The sequence below is a fragment of the Lissotriton helveticus genome, chromosome 11 (assembly GCF_964261635.1).
Source record: "Lissotriton helveticus chromosome 11, aLisHel1.1, whole genome shotgun sequence".
Taxonomy (NCBI): Eukaryota; Metazoa; Chordata; class Amphibia; order Caudata; family Salamandridae; genus Lissotriton; species Lissotriton helveticus.
The window spans coordinates 820273516-820289791 of record NC_136072.1 but is presented as its reverse complement, the minus strand read 5'-3'; the positions used below and the strand labels follow the sequence as shown (position 1 = coordinate 820289791).

The window sequence follows — 16276 nt, the reverse complement described above, 5'->3', positions numbered from 1 at the left end:
ACTTCTTGAAACAACCTTGGCCATGAAAGGATATTTTGTGCAAGCATTGTGAGGACCATCCTCCTAGTGATTGGTCTACAAGACAGTCTTGCCTCCTAACCAGAGAACAGTATCAAAAAGAATGCCAGGCATTGATCAAGAAAACACCTTGTAAAAAGTCTTGACCCTTCAATTGATGCTGCTTTTTGAAGCCCGATACCACTCTGCATTAAATCGCTCTTCGACTTTGGAGATGTTTGAGCGTGGAGATGATCTGCTTCCACCCTGTGCAACAAAACACGTCATGAAGCCCCTAAGGTCTTCGACTCAAAGTACTGATACATAATCGAGAAATGTTGAAGAAGGAAGTGATTTTCCTCACACACCAGAGTCAGATGTGTGGTAGCAAACCATTTGCACTAATTCTGATGAAGGCCATATAATGTATATTGTTGCCCGCCCTCCACAACGCTCAAAGAGGCTTCACAAAAAATTCAGGCATACCTTTGAAGGGGCCATATGGAGGGAGATCAGGGTATTCCTATCCCATAAAACAAAAAAAGGTAACTAGTGAGCGCCACCATCTGAATTCCATTACTCACTTTCCGAATCAGACTAAAATACTTCTGCAGTTCTATTTCCTCCACATCAAGATCCAGGGACAGAAGAGTAAGAAAATAACATATGGTAGGACTACAGCATAGACATCCATGATGACAAACTACTTTAGCTACCCAATGAAGGTTGTTCTGCTGGATGACACTGTGTCAGATCAATCATTAATAGTGAGGACTTCAATGCAGAGCAATATATTCTACTTCAAATAGAGGCAGGGAATTACTTCCTAATGGAGACCCTGTCAAGAATAGAGCGGTTGAATATTTATTTGCCAGTGCTGAAGATCATGTTAAATTGTTTGGCCGTTAACAATAAAAACCCTGCAAAAACAATGATGATTACAACACCGGTCAAGGATAAATTGAAACCTGCATCACAGGGTTTTTTGTTCATCAATTGACAAGTGCCTCTAGACTTGCTTGTTGTCCACACAGCAAGAAAGAGACCTTCTATGCAGGGTTCATGAGGTACCCCAGACCCTGATTGAGAGTAAGCAGATAGTCACTGCAGGCTAGTGTGTGGCAGTCTAGGCTGTAACTCGGTTGCACATTACTAACTGAACGGCACTACAGTCCTGAAATGGTATGCACCAGTCAAAAACCAGTCAAAACCCTACCTGTAAGGAACTTTGTCGTGGAGGAGAACCTGCCCTTGGAGCCCTTGGAGCTACGGACCTCGCCGCACCGGCTCCGCGGGTGCCGCATCGCCTGGAGGCGTGGGAGGGGCTGCTTATCTTGCCGTGAGGGGCCTGCGGTCTGTTGGAGGGGAGCGGCGGTAGTGAACGGGGCTGCGAGTGCTGCAGGGACTCCATTTCCCAGGAGTCTTTGCTTGACCGATTACCAGCTTTCGGTCCGCTCTCCCTGTTGCTCCGCCCGCTGCCCACCTGTTGCCATTTAAACCCCCAGTGCCCTTCTTCTTGTGGGACCACTTGTCAAAACCCTACCTGTGAGGAACTTTGTCGTGGAGGAGAACCTGCCCTTGGAGCTACGGACCTCGCAGCACCCGCTCCGCGGGTGCCGCATCGCCTGGAGGCGTGGGAGGGGCTGCTTGTCTTGCCGTGAGGGGCCTGCGGTCTGTTGGAGGTGAGCGGCGGTAGTGAACGGGGCTGCGAGCGCTGCAGGGACTCCATTTCCCAGGAGTCCCTGCTTGACCGATTACCAGCTTCCGGTCCGCTCTCCCTGTTGCTCCGCCCGCTGCCCACCTGTTGCCATTTAAACCCCCAGTGCCCTTCTTCTGGGACCACTTGTCAAAACCCTACCTGTGAGGAACTTTGTCGTGGAGGAGAACCTGCCCTTGGAGCTACGGACCTCGCAGCACCCGTTCCGCGGGTGCCGCATCGCCTGGAGGCGTGGGAGGGGCTGCTTGTCTTGCCGTGAGGGGCCTGCGGTCTGTTGAAGGTGAGCGGCGGTAGTGAACGGGGCTGCGAGCGCTGCAGGGACTCCATTTCCCAGGAGTCCCTGCTTGACCGATTACCAGCTTCCGGTCCGCTCTCCCTGTTGCTCCGCCCACAGCCCGTAACCCCCATTATAAATCAGTCCTAGTCTCCCGCAGCGCGGGACGCAGCTCGGGGCGAAGAGCGGGCAAAGAGCGGGCAAAGAGCGGGCAAAGAGCGGGCAAAGAGCGGGCCGTTTGAGGCCGTTCGAGGACGGAGAGGACTGGACTGGGCCACCCCTCTTGTTGCTTCTATATATTGTATAATCTATTTCTGCTTACGGGATAACATGTGCACACGGAGTAGTCGTAGTAAAACTGCTAAGGGAGGGCATAAGCTCAATGGGACCCTTGATGATTTCATTATTAAGACTAATACGGCTATTGACTTAGAAATTAGTAAAATGCAACATAGAGTATCCATTGAGTTAAAAGCGGCAAGAAGATTATCCCAGGACTTAGCCCTTTCTAAAAAATCATCTTTAGGAAACATCGCCTCCGCAAAAACGCCGGAGCGCCTGTCTGGTCCTCGGCCATTAATAATCAATGCGGATATTCATTGTCCCCCGCCAATTCCACCTTTAGTGCAGCCTATTATTCCAGCAATGGCCTCTCCAAAGCCCACCCAGACTTTGTTGTGAAATACATCTGGAGTGGTCGCAGGTATCCCTAAAAAATTTGAAATGTCTAAACCATCTGTAAGTATCAATAAAAGAGATGCTATACACAAAAGGAAACGCCTTGCGCGACTAGCTTATGCCCGCAAAAAGGCCAAAATTGCTAGGGCACATTTCTTTAACAACCGTCGACACCCAGCGTTAAATAGGGTGGGCAATGAGGTTCCCCAAGCAAACATCTCATTGAAGGGCTAGGACACTGGGAACAGTACAGACAGTGAAGAATTTGATCCAACCGTGGGGGACACCATCCCAGAATTAGTTGAGGGGGCTTTAGAGGGTCCGGTAGGTGAGCCTGGCGAGCAACAGGGGGGTGATGAAAGTTTCCTTAAAATTGTATGGGAGACATTGAAAAAGCTTTTATCCCCCTTGGAACTCAGACTCTCTAGAATTGAAAACAATCTATTAGAAATGGACAAGACTATTGTTACCTTAGCTAGTCTTAGTCTAAAACAAATGGAATCTAACATTTCACAGGGCGTTGAGAGCACCCCACAGGCCCTAGTTGCAGTTACACCAGCTCAGCCCCCCCCCCCCATTTATAAACCCATACCCAAACCTCGGACAAAGGTCTGTAACCCTATAGTCTCCACCCCACAAATCAATGCCTCAATCCATCGCCCTGCACAAAGTACAAATCCTGCAAAATTTGGGTCTCGGGTCGTGGGCCAACAACCTAATAAGATAGGGACCAAGAAATGGAAATATACATAATTTTCGGGGGGTTTTATAGATCTACCACCTGATGCTAGGCCATATGTTGTTGTTAGCTGGTGTTCCCGTTTTGGAGCCACTATCTCAAGAGAACCATTGGTCATTAAAAAACAAGGTCGCCCATTGGTTTAACGCTAATAGACAGATACCGAGCCACTTACGAAGCAACATTCTAATGGTACGTAGGGATCCTTGGGTTGGTCCTACTCCCAAATCTATCCAAGGTGATTGCATTGTCGTCTCCTTTGGAAATGCATGTACAGCACAACATCTTTGCTCATGGGACGTACGAGGCGACAACTCTACTATTGTTGTTAGGCCACTTACCTTTTTCTACCCCCCACGGCAGAATGCAAATACAGAGGGGAACTGGTCAATAGTCCAAAACACTACACGAGGTGGGCGAAGGGTAGATTGGCAAGGTCACAACGGTTGGTGGGAAGGGGCTCCAACCTCCAATATGTTTGGTTGTCTAGATGAGGTCGATTGACTTTGGGGGGTAAATGCTTCAAATCATGATCCCAAACCTACTCCTATTTCTATTGGCTCTGTTTCGAGCCCGCTAGAAGTAGGCTTAGTCAGAGCTACTCCTATGGAAAGATCATGTATGGACCCAGCCCCTGTAATTAGGCTTGATGAGTCCAGGGTGGAAGATGTAGGCTCACTAGGGGATACTCCTATCAGCAGGCAAGTGGGATTACTCAAAGTTATCTCATGGAATATAGCAGGGCTAAGGGGCCGCCTGGATATTGATGATTGGGCAGATTTCATCGACACCCATGACATTGTTGTATTCCAGGAAAGCTGGGCAACCGTCCCCTTATTCAGAGCGGGGTACTTGAACCACTATAAGCCTGCTATTCAGGGCCCTAAGGGAAGAGCCTCCGGAGGTTTGGTAGTATGGATCAGAGATTCCTTGGGGTATCAATCCTCGGAAATCATGGTAGATAACACCGATCTCCTATGTATTAACCTAAGGAAGGGTACTAACAAGAACATAGTATTAATTAATACCTACGCCCGAGGTAGTCAAGGTGGCCGCAAGCAATCGGTTTTGAATGATCTAGACCTCCTATTGAGGAAATTAAGTCGAGACTGTTTCCTCCTAGTGGCAGGGGACTTGAATTGCTCATTCAAACCCATCCTTAGTTTAGCTGAGAATGTGGGAGCAGAGGAGGACACCGTTTGGAATATTCCTCCATTAACCATAGGTAGGGGCGTTAGGGGAACCGAGGCGGCCCTCCACTGGTTAGGATTTTGCATGGAGTGGGGGTTGCGGGCAGTTAATGGCCGCACACCCTCAGATAAGTATGGCCAACCAACCTTCGACAACTGAATCAGCAGTAGTCGAATCGACTACATCTTAGTTAAAGTGGATTTCTGGTCATTCGTGATAGATATGGAGGTAGTGGTACGGCCAGAGAGTGATCATAACCCCCTCTCTTTGGGCATCAGGGTACCAGGTCTGGGTGAAGGACCCTCTGCCACAACCTGCCCGACGTCTGAAATTATTTTGTGTAATGACAGAAGACGGGTAAAATGGCCTAGGGTCTTATCAGAGCCTCTACTTATCAAAGAAATAGAGGAAGTGGTCTTGAGCACAACGGTTATAATGGCGGACCTACCTCCCTTTAGTGGGGTTGACTCCTCAATTATTGATCTACATGAGAAGTGCTTCATGGAACTAAAAAATCTGCTCACAAAACCATCGAGGCCCAAGAAAGATAATGTTCGTAAAAGGTGGTACAACAAGAGTTGCAGAGAAGCACATAGTAAATTAATAGCTGCAGTTAAATCGAGGACCACTTATGATATTAAGAATGCCAGGCTAATCTATAAACAGGTCTTATGGTCAGCTAAGAGGGAATGGGACTACCTTTATTGGTCCAAACTACTCCTGGCGTGCAGTTCATCTAATCAAATGAAGTTTTGGGAGACAGTTAAGTGGGGGAGGGACCAGGATTCCCAAACACCTGTTAACTATGTCTCTGCATCTGATTGGGTGGGTTTTTTCACCGCTCAATATGAAGACTTGAGTGTAGTATCTGATATACGAAATAAGCCTGCACTGGACACAATTCCCAATAACGTTGGGGCTGTATCCACTTTCTCCTTCCTTGATACAGAGCATGCCCTTGGTTCTGTTCAGCCAGGGAAAGCACCAGGACTGGATGCTATCCCTGCAGACCTCTTCAAATCAAATCTCGAAGTATGGGTCCTATATATAACCATGTTGGCAAATGCAGTTGCAGCAGGGGCCAGGATCCCAGAATCATGGAAAGGGGCAGAGATTCTGCCTATCTTTAAAAAAAGGTGACCGTTCATCGCCAATTAATTATCGCCCCAGAAGTCTGATAGACTCACTCCAAAAAATAATCTCCAGAATGGTTCTTACAAGAATACAGGGTTGGATAGATCAGGAAAATATACTATCCCCCATGCAAGCTGGGTTTAGACTGGGCACAAGCCCTATAGACCAGGTGTTCAGACTCACTATGCTCTATTGGAAGGTGGTTTTTTTAGGTGGAGGGGTTATTTATGCCGCCTTTGTCGACCTTAAGTCGGCTTTTGATTTGGTCCCCAGAGCAAAACTATGGGATTCCCTGCGACTTATGGGCTTACCAGTCGACCTCTTGGAATTAGTCATGAGATTACATGAGGACAACTTTGCTCGAGTGAGGTGGGGTAAGCAGGGTCAGGTGACCGGCAGCTTCCCGGTAAAACGTGGGGTGCGCCAGGGATGCGTGCTGGCCCCCACCCTGTTCCTCCTCTTCATCAACCAGGTTGTCAAATTCTTCACTAATTCCCAGACCGATGCACCATCTCTGGGTGGGTCTAAGTACCCGATGTTAATCTTTGCTGACGATACCCTGCTTCTCTCCAAAACCCGTAGCGGGCTGCAATCTGCCCTGAATAGGTTTGCAGAGTTTTGTAGGGCAAACGATCTACAGATTAATGTAGACAAAACCAAATTTATGGTTTTCAGCAAAAAAAACCCGATCTCAAGTTCCGTTAGCTTGAATGGTGCTCCTATCGAACAGGTGAAGGCAATACCTTATCTGGGTGTTACCCTGGATTACCAACTAAGCTGGAAACCCCAGATAGAGGCATTAAACCTTAAATTTGTTCGTCTTACGGGCTGTCTATTGCAGGAACAGAAGAAATCCCTGACCAAACGTATTGCCCCAGTTTTAAAGATATACGAGGCTAAGATCAATACAGCTACCTTGTATGGTGCAGACATTTGGGGTTACAAAGATCTGTCTACCTTGGTTATAGCCCAGAATAAGTTTCTGCGAAATCTGGTAGGGCTCCCTCAGTCTACACCCACCAAACCATTGCTGCTAGACTTAGGTTGTAAACCTTTAAATGAGATGGCCCGGTTTCGCCTTGTGGCATTATGGAGACGGCTCTGGACGACACCTGAGCTTAGCCTTTTTGCCAAAGAATTGGAGGAGGTAAAATCGTTGTGGGGCGCTAATAGAATCCCTTGGCTCAGTGAAGTTAAACACATCTTGTTTACTATGGGTCTCCCCGAGTTGTGGTCTAATCCGGGGGGTTCCACATTCCCATCTAAACAAGACTTTAAAGATCAATACTGGGCTTCTGTTAAACCAAATCTAGTTACCCAATCATCAGATGCCAATAGAACAGGGCTTTTTTTAACCCACAAATTGACACCTTTTTTAGAGCCCTATTGGGATTTGATATGCAAAACCCTCGACCGGAAATTGTATCACCAATTCCGAGTCGGGACTCTTCCCATTAATTCCTTTACTGTAAAGTGGGCGGGGAATGTAAACAACAAATGTCCCTGTTGCCCGGATCACGTGGAAAGTATTGGCCATGTGTTTTTCGGATGTCCAGCCTATCGAGCACCGCGTCTAAAATGGCTGAAACCCTTATGCAGTAGATTGGATTGTAGGGAGAGCCACCTTGAAGCCCTACGGAAGTTTCGAAATATTAGATCTGAGTCCGTTGTGGTTTGTGTGGCCAAGTTTTTGGGAGGAGCTTGGTTGATACGTATTAGGAACTTGAATACTTTTTAAAAATGATAATGTATGAATGTCTTCTTTTTGTCAAAGCCTTTTTGTAATGTCATTTCGAATGTTTAATAACTTTTTAATAATACTTTATATATAAAAGGGGGGGTTATGAATTATGAATTTTGTTTTCTTAGTATTTGATGTATTGTATGCTGTCTTTTATGAATTTTATTTCGAAATAAAGACATAATGACCTGACCTGACCTGACCTGGTATACACCAGTGGGAGGAGATGCAAGACACAGAAAAGTTATATTGAATGCCAGTATTTGCACTGGAGGCAGGAGCCATGTCCTACAAACCAATAAATATCAATGTTCTACATGTACATGCTTGTCAAGGATTGTTGGGGTTACTCTTTGAAAGTGCCACCGTCTCTCACCACCGTACCATTTAAAAGAGTACATCAGTTTGGATCCCAAGTAGATGAAATGCTGGAAAAAAATTAAAGATTCAGATATTCTGAAGGTAACAAGTACCCTTCAGCACTAACAACACATTTTGTTTTGTGGCCTCAAACGCACCGCAGCAAAAGGCTGTGCAAAACAACTATATTGATCCTAGTAGTCCTTTGTCAGAACGTCAGCTGAAGGTCCACAGCATGCAAGCAGGATCAGTATGCTTTGGAGTTCTTCCATGGTAATGGCCAAGCCAAATACACAGTTGCTTAAGGAAGACGTGTCTCTGCCACAAAACAGTGACCTCCCATAGATTGCCCCAACTGTGTAACCACATTCAGTGGGGTAAGGTGGGTGACTAAATTAGGTTTTACCTCCCACGGGAAGAGGAGCATATCATCATATTAATGGATTCTATCCATCCTCACCCAGTTATTGTTTAAAAGTTAACGTTAGTGTTCCCAATCACAGCACATGACACAGCACAGGAACATTTGGCTCTCTTGGCAGAAGCGAATATACAGCTTCTCATGGATACAATATAAAAAGTTCCAGCGCACCAGCAGGGACAAGGGGTGTATTCTTGAACGTTTGTGCTGTATGATCGACATACGGGCACTCAACGGTTATATTATGTCCAACCCCATCAAAAAGACAACCCTGCCAGACTACATTCCTTGCTATGTTATGTTATATTAATTTATATTTGTAAAGCGCCAAATCACCAACGATCTCCAAGCCCTGCAGACCATGAACCCAGGGATCCCCTATTACTTGCTGGTCGGACACAATTGGGGTAAAACTTATCCAAACACCTCAGTGAACAGGATGTTCTTAAGTTTCCTCCTAAATGTGAGTAGATTGTCTTCTGCGCGTAAACTCTCCTATAGCTTGTTCCAAAGCTGGGGAATCACAACTGTGACCCGGCACATAAAGCTTCAGACAGTCTTTGATGTAGCTAGGCGCTGCTCCGTACTTTGTGTGCAATGCACAGGCCCTTAAACCTGACCCTCTGCTTGATAGGGAGCTAGTGTAACTGTTGTAGCAGGGGTGTGGTGTGTGTTCTTTTCGGCAGTTTAAGGATCAGTCTTGCCGCATAGTTTAAAACCACCTGAAGTTACCCCAGGAGTTTATCGGGGAGCCCTATGTACACTGCGTTGCCGTAATCCAGGCATGACCGGATTAAAGCCGACACCACGGTACGCGTGGTAGCAAATGACAACAAGGGTACAAGTTTCCGTAGTTGCCTCATCTGTCCCACACAGCTCCCCACTACAGCAGCTACCTGATTGTCTATAGTTAACTTGGAATCTACCTAATACCCAAGCTCTTCACAGCTGGCACTGGTATCAGAGTTTTACCAAGCTCTTGTGGCCAGAAGAGACTGGACCAAGGGTTAGCCCCCATAGCGATAGCAAGAACCTCTGTCTTGTTGGGTTTACTTTAAGTGAATTCAGGGTCATCCAGTTCAGAATGAACCGAAGGATGTTCTGTACCTTGAGCTATGCCCGAGCGGAATTGTCAATACGAACAATTAGTTGAGTGTCATTGACATAATTAAACACCTTACGTTCCAGTTTGGCCAGTGCGTGCTTCTACCAGAGGCTGAAGATAAATATTAAAAAACAAAGGGGGCAGCACAGAGCCCTGCGGAATCCCACATGGCAAAGCGGCATTCCTGGGTTTACATTCTCCTAATTTGTACCTTTTTAGGACTGATCCTCCAAAAAGGAAACAATCCATTGGAGGACCGTCCTAGTAACTCCCAGCCGACGGACACGGGCAACCAACTGTGCATGGTTGACCGTGTCAAGCGCGGCTGACCGGTCCAATAAGATCAGCACTGAGGGGAACTTCTTATCAGCTGTTAGCCTTAGCTCATCCAGTACTGAGAGCATCACCAACTCTGTACTATTGTGAGCTCTAAAATCCCGCTTGCAGAACTGATGGTCTTACAGAAAGGATGAGAACACTCTAAGCACATGTTGCTCAAGCACTTTAGCCAGATATGGAAGTGTGAAGATAAGTCGAAAATTCTTCAGGTTCTTAATGTCCGCCCTTGCTTTCTTTAACAGTGGAATTACCATGGCTTCCTTAAATTTGTGTGGGACCTTCCCTGTTGCCAGGGACAGGTTAACCACATCCATGCTTATGACGAGCCCAGCTCGTCATGAGGCACAGTGGAGCTGTGCTCCCCGGCACTCCCCCACGCGGCGAATACCACGCCCGTGCGGGCATTATATTGGAGTGGTGTGAGAAAGTGGTTCTTTATATACTGGACCAAAGTAAGGTACAGTGTGTGTATAGACTCCACAATCCCCAGAGGTAGAACAGAGGTTAAAGTCAGGGCTGACCTTACTCTCAAAAGTGGTAGCTTGGTCGAGCAGTAAGGCAGTACCAGAGGACAGTGTAAAGCATTTATTGTACTTCACTCAGTCAGCAAAAGGCTTCACACGCTCAAGGACTGAACTCCAGGCCAATTGTTTTTATATCAAAAGATATAGTTGTTTTATTTTTAGAACCAACAGGTATCAAAATATAATTTTCTCAATAGGAGTACTCTCAGGTCATTACTTTGCAAAGAGGCAATAAACTTTGTAAATACAATAGGTACAAGGGTTGCAGTAGGCAACATAGCTCTAAACACAATTTAACATTGAGCTCATAAATAAAGCTGATTACTTTATAGATTACTTTTGTAACTTCAGGACTGGATCCTAGATTCAGTCCTGGGGTCTAAGCTGAAAACTGTTTAGCACGTTTTAGTTATTGCAATGATTTTTAAAAAATATAAAAGTATTTTAAAAGTTGACACAAAAACTTTTCTGTGAAAAACTAGCAATGTTATCCATTGGAAGGAAATTCAAAGCACAGGTAAGGTAGGTTCTCGTTACTTTTGTAATCCAGTACTGGACTCCTAGGTTCAGCACCTAAGTCAGGTAAGTAATTACGTTTTAGTAGTTGGTACGATTTTTAAGGAATATTTGTAATTTTCAAAAGTAGACAATTGGAAGGAATTTCACAGAAAAACAGTCAATGGTTTCCTGTGGAAGAAATTTAGATTACTAGCAACCACGGTTGTGATTACTTTTGCGGTTCAGTACTGGGCTGCAAGGTACAGTACTGGCTTCTCTCCTGATCACAGGGGAGTAATTCGAAATTCGTTATTTGGCTGATTTTAGATGAATATTTTAAAGATTCAAAACTTCACACTTAGAAGATTTTTCGAGTCAAACCAGTCAATGTTATCCTATGGCAGGAAAGTGAGTCATCGGTTTTCAGGTGAGTACTCGACTGGTGAAGTTAAGGTTCTGGGCATAGACTCAGGGGTCCCCCAGGGGAAGGTAGGTACACCCTCAGCGGCACAGGGGCAGCCGGGTGCAGAGATAGTTAGGCCCAATGTTATCCAATGAGAGGCAGGGGGCCTTCGGTTGGTGGCTGCTGGCTAGCAGGACAGGCGGCTGTGGGAGCTGGGTTCCTGGTCACTTGCTCAGGGCAAATGGGGAAGTAGGTTAGGGTACAGGTTGCACATCCTGGGGCACTCGGGCGGCTGGGTGCAGGGTGCTTTTGAGCCGTCGGGCGCTCAATGTTATTCAACAGAGATCTTGAAAAGGGAACAAAGGCTGGAGGCTCGGGGACGGAGTAGCTTCTGGAGCGACCAACACTTCGAGGGGTAAGTTGGGATCTTGGAGGATAGGTTGGCACCCAGGAGTTGGGGACAGGGGGCCGTGGGGTGCCGGGTGCAGGGATGTATTTTGAGGTTGGGAAATCTTACCCTCTGCTGGTTGCGATCGGAGGGGTCCTTTGTCCTGAGGCTGCAGGCGTCGTCTGGGTCGTCGAGGAGGGTCCTTGGGTACTGGATTCCAGGTCAGAATCGCCGGGGGGACGTCCTCAGGGTCTCGATTCACTCCGGCACAGGCCAGGCTCGGCGGGTGCAGAGTGTGCAGGGTTTGCGGCTCCGGGCTGATGCCAGGGCTTGTTACTTGCTTTGAGCAGTACCACTGCTTGTGGGAGACCCAGGTAGCCAGTCACAAGGCAGCCAGGCCCTCCGGGGTTTTTGAGGTTGCTGACCACTGGAGATGCCGGGGTTTAAAAGGAGCAGGTTCGAGGGTCGACAGGCCGGTAGGGCTGGGGCCAAATCAGTTGGTGTCTTCCTCTTTTTAGCAGCTGCACAGCATTTCTTCGTGTTCCTTGATCTTCTTTCTTGTTTCGTCATCTGGATCTGTGGAAATAGGTTCAGGGTGCCCCTAAATACTAAATTTAGGGGCGTTTCAGGTAGGGCAAGGGCAGGGACCAATGGGTCCCGGTCCTGGGGTGGGTACACCCCCTAGCCTGCTCCTCTCCTGTAGGAGGGGGGCAGGAACCTATCTGTGATTGGGCGGGGCTCCCCATCTTCAAGATGGGGAGGTCCAGGTCGTGCATCACCTCGCCTCTTCCACCTGAGGGGTGGAGTTGGCACAGGCTGACACACCCCCCTGTCTGACGTAGGGTTTCCCACCAGTCTTCCCGCCAGAGTGGGGGTCAGAACTGGTGGGGGCCAGTTGCTGAGTACAGCAAGTGGTCTGAAGAAGCTCACAAAGGCGGAATGCCCTTGAAGCTTCCCCTGCCCATCCTGGGGGAGGAGGCTTGGCACCGCATTGTTGCAGGCCCAGGAGAGCGGGAGTTCTCCACCCAGGGATCCAGCAACATGTTTGCTGTGTGGCAGCCTAGGCAGCCTCTCAGACAAGACGTGGATTGTAGGTTCGGTTTCAGGGGGCATCTCTAAGATGCCCTCTATAGTGCTTTTTACATTAAATCCCACACTGGCATCAGTGTGGGTTTAATGTGCTGATAAGTTTGATATCAAACTTGCCATCCTTCAGTGTAGCCATTATGGTGGTGTGGAGTTCGTAATGACAACCTCCCAGCACCATATACTCTTAATGGCATCACTGCACTTACAGTGCCCAGGAATGGCCCTGGGTACAGTAGGGGCACAGGGTTCATGCACCTGTGCCCACACCACTGGCATATGACACCCAGCTAGAGGGGTGTCTGATGTATGCCAGGGTAGTGGGTTTGTGGGCATGGCACACAGGGATGTGTGCCATGTCGACTCTTTTGTTTAGTTCTGCACCAGCACACTCAGCCTGCAAAGGCAGTGTGTGTGAGTGTCAGGGTACAGGGCCCCTAAGGGTGGCACAATAAGTGCTAAGGAAATCAAAAAGGGGGAGTGAAGAGGTGATGCCGATGGGCACCGAGGTGGGCACGTCCTCCTCTTATCAGGGATTTAGGTTAATCAAAAAGGGCCACCTCACATTGGGTGGGTGTATATCCGGATGTCATTGGAATACACCTTCTTTGTTAAAATACCCCTCACACACCAAAAGGGCCCTTGGTGTCATGCTTCATCATCGGGGTCTTCCCGTCCCGCTGCGGGGCGGGGCAGTGCTGCGACAAGCGGATACGCTGGAGCACCTTTAGGTGGAGGTGCTATGTGTTGGGAGTGAGTGTCAGTGGGGTCAGGAGTGATATAAGTGTGAGTCGTTAAAAAATACCTGGCCTAGTGGAAAAAAGAAATTTTATTAAACACTGGCTGGTATTATTAAAAGAAAAGTGAAGCGGAGAGATGGAGCAGATTAATGGGCTCTCTCTCCTATGTGGGTCAACATGTTTCGAGGCGCGGGGCCTCTTCGTCAGGACCTAGGGGAAGATCCCCCTGTCACTCACTAGTGTTTCTCCACAGAGGTAGAAAAAGTGTATATACAAAAAAAGTGAAAAACGATTGACTATGTGTGTAACTACAATTAATAATTACGACACATTTTTTGCTTCCACACTAATAATGTAGTATGCCTGCAAGATAAGAAAAACGTATTATAATTGCGCCGATCCCAAAGTGCGCTTAACTCTAAGTCACCTGTAAGGGAGAAAGAGACACACAAACATATATACCAGTTTGGAATGTTGGGATCATGCGTAAGCAGTGAAGGATATTGAAGCACATCCTGAGAAAACACACAGTCACACACAGAAATGTTACACATAGGGGATGTTAATAGCCTGGGGTGGAGGTATTCAAATGCATACTTATCATTGGAGGAGTCAATGCCTCATGAGCCAGCTTAAGACAGAAGGGTAAGGTGGGGTCCCAACTGCAAAGGGGAAAGAGAGGGAATGCATTGAAATTCTATCCCATCAGATGTTTTCAAGTATCACAAGGCAAGGGTCTGGCTGGGATACAAGGTGCATCCTATTGAAACGGCTATGCCGTACTTACTGAGCCCCTCGCACGCTCGTGCTTCCTCCTTCGTCTGCGGCTTCCGTGGGTGTGAGGGAGGCTGAGGGCGGCGAGTTTTTATAGAGTAGAGTAATTGATTAATTGTTCAATTAAGTGAGGAAAGCCCGCAGAAGTAACAGAGGCCCAAAAGGTTAGTAATGCGGGCGGCCATATTAGAGTGGTAGGTAGACCCACCTCCCGCTCCTTTTGATGCAGTTTCGGTCGTGGGTTATTAGATCGGGTGCCCGGATCCTAACAGGCTTAGACTTATCTCTTAAGTCCGTTGTAGCTCCTAGCTCGGCAGACTAAGGTTCGAATTAAATCAGCCCGCAACCGCGCTGTGAGGCACAGTGCATTCTACTCATGCACGGCGCATGCGCCGGATTGCTGGTTCTGCGCGCATGTGCGTAGAACTGACGCTGTAGCCGGCGCGCATGCGCACATCTTCCCCGGTTGTAGTGTTGAAGGAAGACACGCGTCTGTAGGGCTAGGGAACCAGCAATACTACAAAATAAAGTCATGTTATGGCAAGAAAGATATTAGGATGGTAAATGCAGATTGCTGAGCCACATCTATACTGTTGTTTGTACATAAATATACATTTTCAGTTATTGGAGGCCTGGGAGAGGTAGAACCTTGGAAGAAATTATACTGAAAAGCAGGAGCCAATTGCTTGCTGTTGTTTGTACATAAATATACATTCCAGTTCATGGAGGACTGGGAGAGGTAGAACCTTGGAAGAATTATACTGAAAAACAGGAGCCAATTGCTTGCTGTTGTTTTTACATAAATATACATTCCAGTTCATGGAGGACTGGGAGAGGTAGAACCTTGGAAGAATTATACTGAAAAACATTATACTGAAAAACAGGAGTCAGTTGCTTATGGTGTATATCACCCAGCAGCCCCTAGGTATTCAGTTGGGCCCACGGAATGTCGTCATTCAGGCCTGTGCGGTGTGTTCCCAGACGGTACACCCAGCGTTGTTCTTTAGATAGAAGGTCTCTATCGTTGGCAAAAGCCTCGATGACTGTCCATTTCAGGTCATGGACATTGTGTCCTACGGTGGCAAAGTGTGCTGACATTTTTGTTGTTGTCCTATTGCAGCGTACATTGCTGCGGTGTTCACCCATTCGAATCTTCACGGGTCTGCTGGTCATGCCCACATACTCCTTGTTGCAGGGACATGTGATTAGGTACACCACATTGCGGCTATTGCAATTAGTGAAGGCTCGCTGTTCCCATGTAGACTGGTTGGAAAATGTGATACTTCTGCTCTTCTGCGTGTATTGGCAAGATACACATGCACCACATGGGTGGTGTCCACCGACCCCTATAACTCTAGAGGGTTCAATTATACCAGTTGCTTTTGGTCTGGTATGGACCAGAAGATCCTTCAGGTTCATTCCTCTTCTATGTGAAAACATAGGTTTAGGGAAATTCAGTTTGCCACAGGATAACAATCTCCAATGTTTGTTCACGATCTTAGTGATCTGGTTGGAGTTTGTATTGTAAGTTGTTACACAGATGGGGCGTGGATCAGGTTCCTTCGCCTCGGTGTCCTCCAAAAGCGCTTCCCTGTTGTTGTTACGGGCACGTTTGAGGCCTTTACGAACAATGTTCGTAGGGTAATGCCTGTTCAGAAGTTTGCACTCCAAATCCGCCGCTTGTGTCTTAAAGTCATCAATGTTGCTACAATTACGCCGTAGGCGGAGAAACTGTCCATACGGAAGGTTCTCACGTAGATGGCGTGGGTGGAAGCTACTGTACAGGAGCAGACTGTTCTTGGCTGTAGGTTTAAAGTGAGTGCATGTTGCAAGTTTACCTTCCTTGGGGTAGATGTTTAGATCTAGGAAAACCAGATTTTCATTGGAAGCCGTGTGAGTGAATTTTAGGAACTGATCCTGTTGGTTCAGCCAGTTCATGAACCGGGTAACGGAGTCTCGGTCACCCCTCCAGATGACAAATATGTCATCTATGTACCTTTTCCATGTAAGTACATGATGCCTGTAGGGATTGCTGTGATTCAAAATTTTTGTGGATTCCAGGTGGTGCACGTATAGACCTGCCAGGCTGGGGGCACAAGTGCTCCCCATGCTGGTTCCGTGTCTTTGGAGGTAGTAAGTGTCCTCATATTGAAAAAAGTTTTTTGTG

The 16276-nt window shown here is 47.3% G+C and overlaps 2 protein-coding genes across 7 annotated transcripts in view; one reads left to right on the top strand and one right to left on the bottom strand.

Moving 5' to 3' along the window:
* The window catches only part of LOC144792096 (uncharacterized), a 710230-nt gene that overhangs the window by 69683 nt on the left and 624271 nt on the right, over positions 1-16276 (bottom strand). The window lies entirely within an intron of this gene.
* The window catches only part of CNNM3 (cyclin and CBS domain divalent metal cation transport mediator 3), a 289936-nt gene that overhangs the window by 131745 nt on the left and 141915 nt on the right, over positions 1-16276 (top strand). The window lies entirely within an intron of this gene.